Source organism: Meleagris gallopavo, chromosome Z (assembly GCF_905368555.1).
Source record: "Meleagris gallopavo chromosome Z, MGAL_WU_HG_1.1, whole genome shotgun sequence".
NCBI classification, from domain to species: domain Eukaryota; kingdom Metazoa; phylum Chordata; class Aves; order Galliformes; family Phasianidae; genus Meleagris; species Meleagris gallopavo.
In genome coordinates this window covers 14,961,478-14,971,253 of record NC_139435.1, presented here as the reverse complement: position 1 = coordinate 14,971,253, position 9,776 = coordinate 14,961,478, and positions in this window count along the sequence as shown.

Sequence of the window (9,776 nt, the reverse complement as noted above, 5' to 3'; positions counted from 1 at the left end):
GGTGAGAGCGGATAATTGTCAAAGATTCTTAAAATGCATTAGTCTTTATATTACTTGATACATGCACACCAATACTGTTATCCTCAGCTTCAAGTTAAGGCCAGTAAGTCCATACATTTCAGAGAAATTACTACGCAACAGTCAGGACTTGCTAGGCTTGTTCTAGGCTCAGATGGTGTGTGTTCTTCCTCTCAGCAACTGCCCATGCTAATCTCTAAACTTGTATTGCACAGAAATGAAGGAAATAATTAAAAAAGCTTTGAAGAACAGAATCCTAAGAAATACAGACACTAATTCAGAAAGGAAGAGTGTATGTAAAGTTCCTGCTGACCTTTTTCTATCCAAATATGCATATGTATTATTAGGATATCTGATACAACTTGATAGCATGCTTTTGGAGAAGTAAATACGCAGGTTGCTCTGAAAGTAATGCCTCCTATTTATTTTAATGGAAACTGCAACAGGTACAAGCAGCATAATAACACTGTTTGATAGAACAAATTACAAAATACAGCTACAAAATACTCTTTTCCAGCATATTTAGAGTAAGCTATGTGTTTTCACCAGTGATGAACAAGAGCCTGCATGCCATTTTGTCAGACTGCCTCTCTGCTATCTGTGACACAGCAACAAAACGGAATATTTGTGGGAAGGTTCAACCTTTACTGTCATACCACCAACATCCGCCTCTGATGTCATGGGCCAACATCATAAAACACAGGAAGCATCCCTTTTGGAGTAGCCTTTGTGAAAGCGTTTCTGTCAGACTGGTTAACTTGGGAAAATCAGCTTCCCAAAGTGCAAGTGTCTACAGCATCCTGAAATGTCATAATGAAGAAATAAGACACTGTGGTTAAACATTATTCAGGTATTTCCACTTGTACTAAGCCATGCTCAGTAACATTGCTGGTGTATGAGTTAATGAATATTCCATGTCACTTCTTATATCTACCTTTAGTATCCCACAGCTTTGGAGGAGCTTTATGGTGCTTGGCTGTTTTGTAGTTTTGATGGTAGGTAACAAAATGTTTGCACAGAAGAGAGAGCCAGCTTTCTGCTAACTCACATTTTAGAAAGAACAACAACAGATGCTATTCCAGCTCATAATGGGAAAGGTTTACATCAGACCTAGTAAAGCATGACATAATAATTATTCTCTAATTTTTATATATATATTTATAATGTATGATATATACATAATATCCATTTTATATACATTTTATATATACATTATATACACATTATACAGACATTATATACATACATTTTATATATAATGTATTTATATATTTAATAATTAAAAAAAAATAGGGAGAGGAAGGGGAATTATTGATTTACAGAGAAGGGAAACGAAGGAAGTTTCCTACTGGGTGCTGTGCAGAAATCATCTGCACAATTTTGCTGTGAAAGACATGCCTCCACTTACAAGATAACGAGACAGATGTCAGACTTAGTGAATGAAGCTAATAATTTTTCCTCTCCATCCTACACACAGCAACAATTAGAACATTAGGAAAAGGTCTCTCTGCCTTTCCGAATGTATTTTCTAAGATAGTGTTTGCAATTTGTATGAGTCTTGCGTGAAAAGAAAAAATAACAGCAGATAATTTGATCTTTCCTTTGAATCCAGGTATTTTTATCTTTTCTTTTGCATGACCACAGATAACCACTGTGAAAGCTGGATAATGTGCCTTTGCTGTTGTCTTCCTAGGGACATACCTCCTCCCAAAATAGGTGTGGAAAATATGGTCTTTAATGTTTACCCATCACACATCAGGACAGACAAGTAGACAGCAAGCAGAAGGGTAGAAGTAACAGGGTGGCAAGGAGAAGAACTTGTGAGCACAGGCATAGACAAAGAGTTGTGCCGAAGAACTGGAGGGCGTTCATTATCTTTATACAGAGATGAATGACAAAAGTGGACCTTGGTGAATTTGGTGAATTTAAACGCTTTATTTAGAAGCATCCTTCTGATCCAAGCCAAGCTCAAGTGTGGAAGAAGGAACAGCCAGGGTAGGACATCAGGGCATGCCTCTAACTTTGGGAGAAGCATAAGAGGGATATATATGAAAATCTGTCCTCCAGATCACTTCCTACCCTGCTAATTAAAGTTGGAAAAGCATATTGAAAGATATTTACAGATGTCAGGTCACCATGTATAAATTGATAGATACATCAGTAAAGTAAAATCGACAGACGTGAGCATGAACAATACAGTGAAGAAGAGTCAGGAGGAGGAGTATTACTGCATGAATCTGTTGGAGTTATTTGAAGCAATCAGTAAGCATGCAGAAAGATGTAAATTTGGTGTGTGACAAGGTCCCACACCAAAAATTCCTGAAAAAAAACTAAGAAAAACATCAGACCTATTATTGTCAAATCAGAATTGCAGAATGTCTCAGGTAGGAAGTGAATTGAAGGCCATCCAATTCCAACCCCCTGCCATGGGCAGCATTGCCATCCACTAGATCAGTCTGCCCAGAACGCCATAGAACCTGGCAACTATTATGGACCAACAGTTGCTTTTCCAAGAAAAAGCAACAGTTGCTTTTTCCAAGTTGCTTTTTCTTGGAAAAGCAACTGTTAGTTCAGATTTGAGAGCACAAAGAGGCATCAATGCTTAGATCACTGTTGTTCAACATACCCATAAAAGCATGAAGGGTTCTTGGTGAAATGAGAAAGTTTGTTGATAATACTAAACTATGTATGTGGCAGTGAGTTCTTAGAAATATACAGGAGTAACATTTTAAACAAGGTTAAGTGGTAGATAACAAAGTTTGATAAAAGCAAAACAATAGCTACTGTTAGGTTGTAGTAAAATATCATTAAACTGGGAACTAACTACTGCAGCGTATCATGAATGTCAAATTTTATACAAGCTTGAGAAGTAATTATGTAAATTCAGAAAGAAGAGTCTGCTAATATCAACTATGGATTAAAGCCTTGTCTCCAAGGCAAGTCTAATCCAAGGATGGTTCAGACTGGTGGGTATTCCTGAAGTATATCCCTGTGTGCCTGCCATGCTCCTTTTTTTTTTTTTTTTTTTTTTAAAGATAGGAATCTAAGGCATACTTTTCCCAATTTTAATTTTCCCCATTGAAAAATGCCATCTAGCAATCAATGTGCCTTATCAAGCAATGTATTTTAGTCACTCAAAATTCACTTCAATATTTTCAGTGTTTATATATATATATGAAGATAAACAGTACACTAAATCATAGAATTACAGAGTGGTTTGGGTTGGAAGGGGCCCTTAAGACCTTTTAGTTGCAATCTCCCTGCTATAGGCAGGGACATCTCCCTCTAGAACAGGTTGCTCAAAGCCCCATCCATCCTGGCCTTGAATGCTTCCGGGGATGGGGCATTGACAACCTCATTGGGCAACCTGTTCCAGTGTCTCACCACCCTCATTAAAGAGTTTCTTCCTAATATCTTGTCTAAATCTACCCTCTTCCAGTTTAAAACCACTTCATCTTATCCTGTCACTAACTGCACTTATAAAAAGTCCCTCCTCAGCTTTCCTGTAGGCCCCTTTCAGGTAATAGAAGGCCACTATGAGGTCTCTCCAGAGCCTTCTCTTCTCCAGGCTGAAGAACCTCAGCTCTCAGTCTGTCCTCATAGGGGAGATAGACTCTCTGGACCTGCTCCAACAGATCAATGTCCTTCTTGTGTTGAGAGCCCCAGAACTGCACACGTTACTCTAGATGGGGTCTCATGAGAGCAGTGTAGAGAGGCAGAATCACCTCCCTCAACCTGCTGCTCACACTTCCCTTGATGCAACCCAGGATAGGGTTGGCCATCTGGGCTGCACAAGCAGCTCATGTCTTCCATCAACCAACACCCCCAAATCTTTCTCTACAGGGCTGTTCTTCAGTCCTTCTCTGCCCAGCCTGTCTTTGTCCTTGAGATTGCCCCAGCCCAGGTGCAGAACCTTGCACTTGCCCTTTTTGAACTTGAGGTTGGCATGGGCCCACATCTTAAACCTGTCCATGTCCTGACGTGCAGAATCAAACTCTGTAACCCAAGTAAGATTACAAAGCAGGTACGGTTTATTCAGGTTCTAAGCAGACACAAGGTGCAAGGGAGATAGCCCCGCCTAGCTTGCACACCATCTGGAGAAATCGTGCTGAACTAATACATAATCAGTAGTTTTCCCAGAATTTGGATACATATTCATTACACCCCTGAGAGTTCGTTAGCATGCAGACCCTCCCCTGTTGTGCGTGTGTAGTGGGTCGTGGGATGAAGATTTGTTGTCTTCTTTGTGAAGGCTTCTGACCGTTTTCACTGTAAACTTCTGAGCTTTCCAGGGGGCATCCCCCCCAACCAGTTTCTTCTTGCCCTGTGGACATCTAATCACCTCCCTGCCAAATGTCCTCGGGCTGTTCTCAAACCCTTATCTTTATGGCCTTCATACTCCTCACTATCCCAGTCACAGTGTCTGCCATCCCTTATTTTCTAACAAGCTCTACATTCTTGCTTCTATAAACTATCTCTAACTATTGCCCTTTACCCTCCTTGTTCTCAGTCACTGTGAAGCCTTTTTGCCTTTTTACTTTCACTTATGGGGCCTGTCTCACGTTTCAGTCCCTCTGGATGGCATCCCTTCCCTCCAGTATGTCAGCTCCACCAGTCAGCTTGGTGTTGTCTGCAAACTTACTGAGAGTGCACTTGATTCTGCTGTCTGTGTCACCTAAAAAGATGTTAAATAACACTGGTCGCAGCACTGATCCATGAGGAGTGCCACTCATAATTGGTCTCCACTTAGACATTGAGCTATTGACTGCAATTCTCTGAGTGCCACCATTCAGACAGTTCCTTATCCAGTGAGTGGTCCATCCATCATATTCATTTTTCTCAAATTTAGCAACGAGGATATCATTCGGGACAGTGTCAAATATTTTCCACAAGTACAAAATTATGTGATTTGTTCTTCTTTTATCCACTGACACTGTAACTCCATCATAAAAAGCCACCAAGTTTGTCAGGCATGACTTGTCTTTGGCAAAGGCATGTTGGTTACCACCAGTCACCTCGCCTTTATTTTCCATGTGCTTTAGTAGGATCCTCAGGAGGATCTTCTCCATAGTCTCGTTAGGCACAGAGGTGAGACTGACAGGCCTGTAGTTCTCCAGATCTTCTTTTTTTCCCTTCCTGAAAATGGAGGTTATGTTTCACCTTTTCCAATCAGTGGGAACTTCACCAAACTGCCATGACTTTTCAAATATGATGGATACTGGCTTGGCAACTTCATCTACCAGTTCCCTCAGAACCTGTGGATGGATCTCATCTGGTCCCATGGACTTGTGCACCTTCAGCTTCTTTATATGGTCTCAAACCTGGTCTTCACTTACAGTAGGCAGATCTTCCTTCTCCCTGTTCTTACCTTTGCTTTCTGCAGCTTGGGTGGTGTGGCTAGAGCCCTTGCTGGTGAAGACTGAGACAAAGAAGTCATTGAGTACCTCATCTTTCTTTGTATTGCTTGTGACCAGGTCTCCAGTTTCCTTCCGGAGCGTGACCACATTTTCCTTGACCTTTTTATCACAGATATGCCTGTAGAACCTCTTCTTGATTCTCTTTATGTTCCTGGATAGATTTAATTCGATCCAGCTTTCCTAAACTGATGTCTGGCTGCCCAGGCAACTTTTCTGTAGTCCTCCCAGGTAACTGTTCCTGCTTCCACTTTCTATAGGCATTCATTTTGTGCTTAAGTAAGTTCAGGAGCTTCTTGTTGATCCACAGAGGCCTCCTGGCATTCTTGCCTGCTTTTCTTTTTCTTGGGATGCACTGCTTCTGGGCTTGGAGAAGATGGTCCTTGAATACTGACCAGCCCCTCTTCCCTCCAAGGCTTTATCCCATGTCTCTGCCAAGCAGTTCCCTGGAGAGTTTGAAGTCTGCTATCCTGAGGTTCAGAGTAGCAAGCTTGCTGTGCATCCTCTCTAATGCCTTAAGGATTTTGAACGCCACCATTTCTTGTCACTGCAGCCAAGCCTGCCCTTGAGCTTCACATTACTCACCAGCCCTTCCTTGTTGTTAAGGACAAGGTCCAGCATAGCACCTTTTCTTGTGGGTTCTTGTACTACTTGGAAGAGTAAGTTATCATCAACACACTCCAGGAACCTCTTGTGCGTTGCTGTGTTGTCCTTTAACAATAACAGGGTGTTTGAAGTCCTCCATCAAGACCGTGTTTTGTGAATATGAAGCCACTCCTTTCTGTTTCAGAAGAGATAGTTAAAATACTAATCTTTTTTTTTCTTCAAATTTACTTTTTTTGTTAGAAAGGCTGTACAAGGGGACATACTCCAAAAGGATTTCTTTCTGCTGTGGTTTAATCCAGCAGGCAGTCATACATCAACACGCAGCACCCATCCATTGCTCAAGCACCCTGCTCCCCCTTGAGACAGGACAAGAAAAAGAAGGCAGCCAAGTAGACTCCTGATCACTACAATGAAATTTTAGTTACAGCTGTCCTGGCTGTGTACCCTCTTAGCATCTTGCCGGCCTTGACTCTGCTCATTGCAGGGCAGAGTGGGAAGAAAAAGAAGCAATAGCCAAGACAGTGGTGTGCTGTAAGCACTGCTTTAGCCACAAATACAAAGCACAGCACTACACAGGCTGCTTTAAAGTTAACTCTGTCCCAGTCAGACCCACGGTACCAGCAGCTTATAAGGTTGTGCCTCTTTCGAAACACTGGGCCTGAAACAGAATAACAACTTCCTTTCTCTTGTATAACTCATAAAGCTATGAAGCTTATTGCCATCAGAACTGACAGTGAATGTACAAAGACAGTCCAAGAACTCCAAAGATACAGGTAATGATAACTAATATCTCAGAAAAATGATGAATTCTCTCCCCTTCTCTACTTCCCTTTAAGGCATAAGTCATCTAATATTTAGAAATACAGAAGTAAAACATGCTTCTTTGGGGATTTTACAGTTTTTTAAAAAATCTGTATTTGCCATTGGTATTTTTCAGCACTGGAGGGATTTCTAGAACTAAACACCAAACTAAACATCCAAGATGAAGCAAGTTAGTGAATTTAAGCCTGTTTCTCTTCTCTCTTCCACAATCCTTAGTAGAGGATTAAGTATAATCTGCAAGCAGTTATAGGCCCTACAGGGAAATGGATCTGTGATCCACCTTGTGAAGCAATATTTCCGAAGTACAGAAAAAATCTCAACTATTATCTATATTTGTGGGAGGGAATCAAACAAAAGTACTTTTTCATAATTTTGACCATCACAAATTGGAATTCAAAATTACAATTTCCTTGACTTAAATTACAAGTAAAAGCAAATTACCTCATGTTGCATAGTGTTTTGAAGATGGATCTTGTGTAAGTGGGCTTTGCTATCTCAGAAACATGGCATCAGAGGCAATGGTGCAACACTCTTATTTATCCAGGTTTGGAGCAGGATGGTGTACTGATTTCATTTAAATTTTCACTGGCCAGTAGAACCAGTGCTTACGTTTGTTTAAACAGAGGAAATATATTCTTGTTCTGGATAAACTGGAGAACTGTTTCTGCAACCAGCAAAAAGGCACAAAAAGTCACCTGTGAAGAAATCCAGATCCTACTGTTCTCCTGCCTGGTCCCTGCTATTCACTCAGCAGAAGAGATGGCTCCCAGCCTCTGAAAGGAGATTCACTTAACACAGTGCAGAATGCTACAGAAATGTACAAGGCGAACTGTTCACTCTCAAACTTCAAGGACGAAGAAAGCCAGCTAGTAAGTTATTTTGACAGTGATACCAATCAGGAAACATGATATGACACTTGATATTTTTCTGAAAATTGTTTAAAATATAGTACAGTTCAGCAAACAGTACAAAGGAATGAAATCCTACAACAGGTTTATCAAGACTTGATTACTGGAGTGAAAATGCTGTTCACTTTTTGCTACTTTATGCAAACAATAGTGAAGAAAGAGCTAACAGATAAAATTCTGGACTTTAATGAAATGTTCCTTAATATAAATAGATAAGAGCAACAGCAAAGATGACAATGAAAACCAAAAGCCACCCACTGTCCTCGACATTTGTCTTTTTGTTGCATTATTTTTGCATTCATCCAGCTAGTAAAGTTCCAGTTTCTGACTGAAGCTATCCAGTGCCACAGGATTATAAAGACTTAATGATCATCATCATCACTGGACAAAAGGAATCACAGAAATGCAGTCTGAAGAAAAAAATTCAGCCCGACACAAGATGTGGTACAGTGGTTTTCTTGAAAGAGAGAAAATAGATTGTAGCTGAGAAAAATACAGCACAAAAGGTTTCTGGAAGATGTCAACATTAACACAGAATTTGAAAAAAATCCCATAAGCAAAGCTGAGATCTCCATACAGTGGTGCCTCGTCCCCCTCAGTGGGTTACAGGAAGGTGAATCTCTCTCCAGAGTTATGCCTCGCCCAGTCAGCAAGAGGTGGCTACCACGATGGAGTCATCCAAACCTCAGAGGAATAATATACATGAATGTATTGAGAGCTTTCTTAGCAATAACTAATAGTCTCCTTGGAGGTAAAATTGATTTGCTAATTGCGATTAATAAGCATTACAGGTAAGACAATAATTAGGCAACAGATATTAAGAAGAGTAAAATAATAAAAGAAGATAAAGAGAAAAGACAGAAAATGGGGAAAGACAGACATCTATATGAACACAATAAAGCAAAGCAGTTCACCACTCCTTGATTCACTGATGTCTTGGTGTCAGCCACTGTCCTCCAGTAGATGTGGGTTGTCTGAGATTTTGTTGTTTGGTTGATGACTACTGAAGACAGTACAAACTCTTACTTATAGTCCAAAGTGACCCAGCCAGCTCTTTTGGAGTGACAGATTCTGGCTTTAGGATCTCAGCAGGAACTATTTTGATTCCCATCTTCCTGGCCTTGCAAATTTAAGTTAGCAGATAAGAGGACACAGGGAGAGGCCAGCTTGCATCTTGCCTTCACAGGATACAATAGTATCACCTCCCAGTCTTCACTATCAAGCTGATTTCATTTGCTCCCAGGACAAGTCTTCAGCCAACAAGTACTCCTGGGCCATCCTATTTGAAGGCAAACAACTCCTAAGAAATGCTTTTAAAGGTAAAACTGTCCACCAAGTGATGTTGATTGCCTCATGTTGATTTGAGACGTTCCTTACCAGTCTCAGACTGGTTTGGTGAGTAACTGAAGATTTCTAAGAGGACAATTATTTAGGTACCTTGGTGAAGTTAAGAGCAATGGCGAAGCACCAACATATCAGACTAGTTTCATAATCATACTCTAAAGAAAATCACTGATTTATGCAAGCTATTAAGCAGCAGCTGGTCTTTAAGTGAGTGGTATATTTCCATGACGGGTGTTGATGAAATCTCTGTTGATCCACAACTGACACATCAGCTGGGTCAGCCAACAAAAAAAACCCATCCTGTTATACAATTCCCTCAGCTCCCACCACGAATTCTATTCATCATTGTCTGTAGCGACAGGTGACATTTCAATCAAGGAAATTTTATGGTGACTTTCAAAAGACTTCCAGTCAATTCAGTAAGTAGAAAGAAAAACATAAAAGTTATCTGAACTGAATTATACTGGAACACCTCAGCCACTCAGCAACCTGAGCTGTTCATCAGTTTTCAGACACTGAAAAGAATGGATATTAGAATTCACTATCTGTATCATAATTCAAATCTTACTTTGCATGATCCATTTAGTCTTCAAGCGACTCTAAGCACTGATTTGCATGCCATACAGCATTAGAATGAGGTAATGAATACTATATATATAACTAC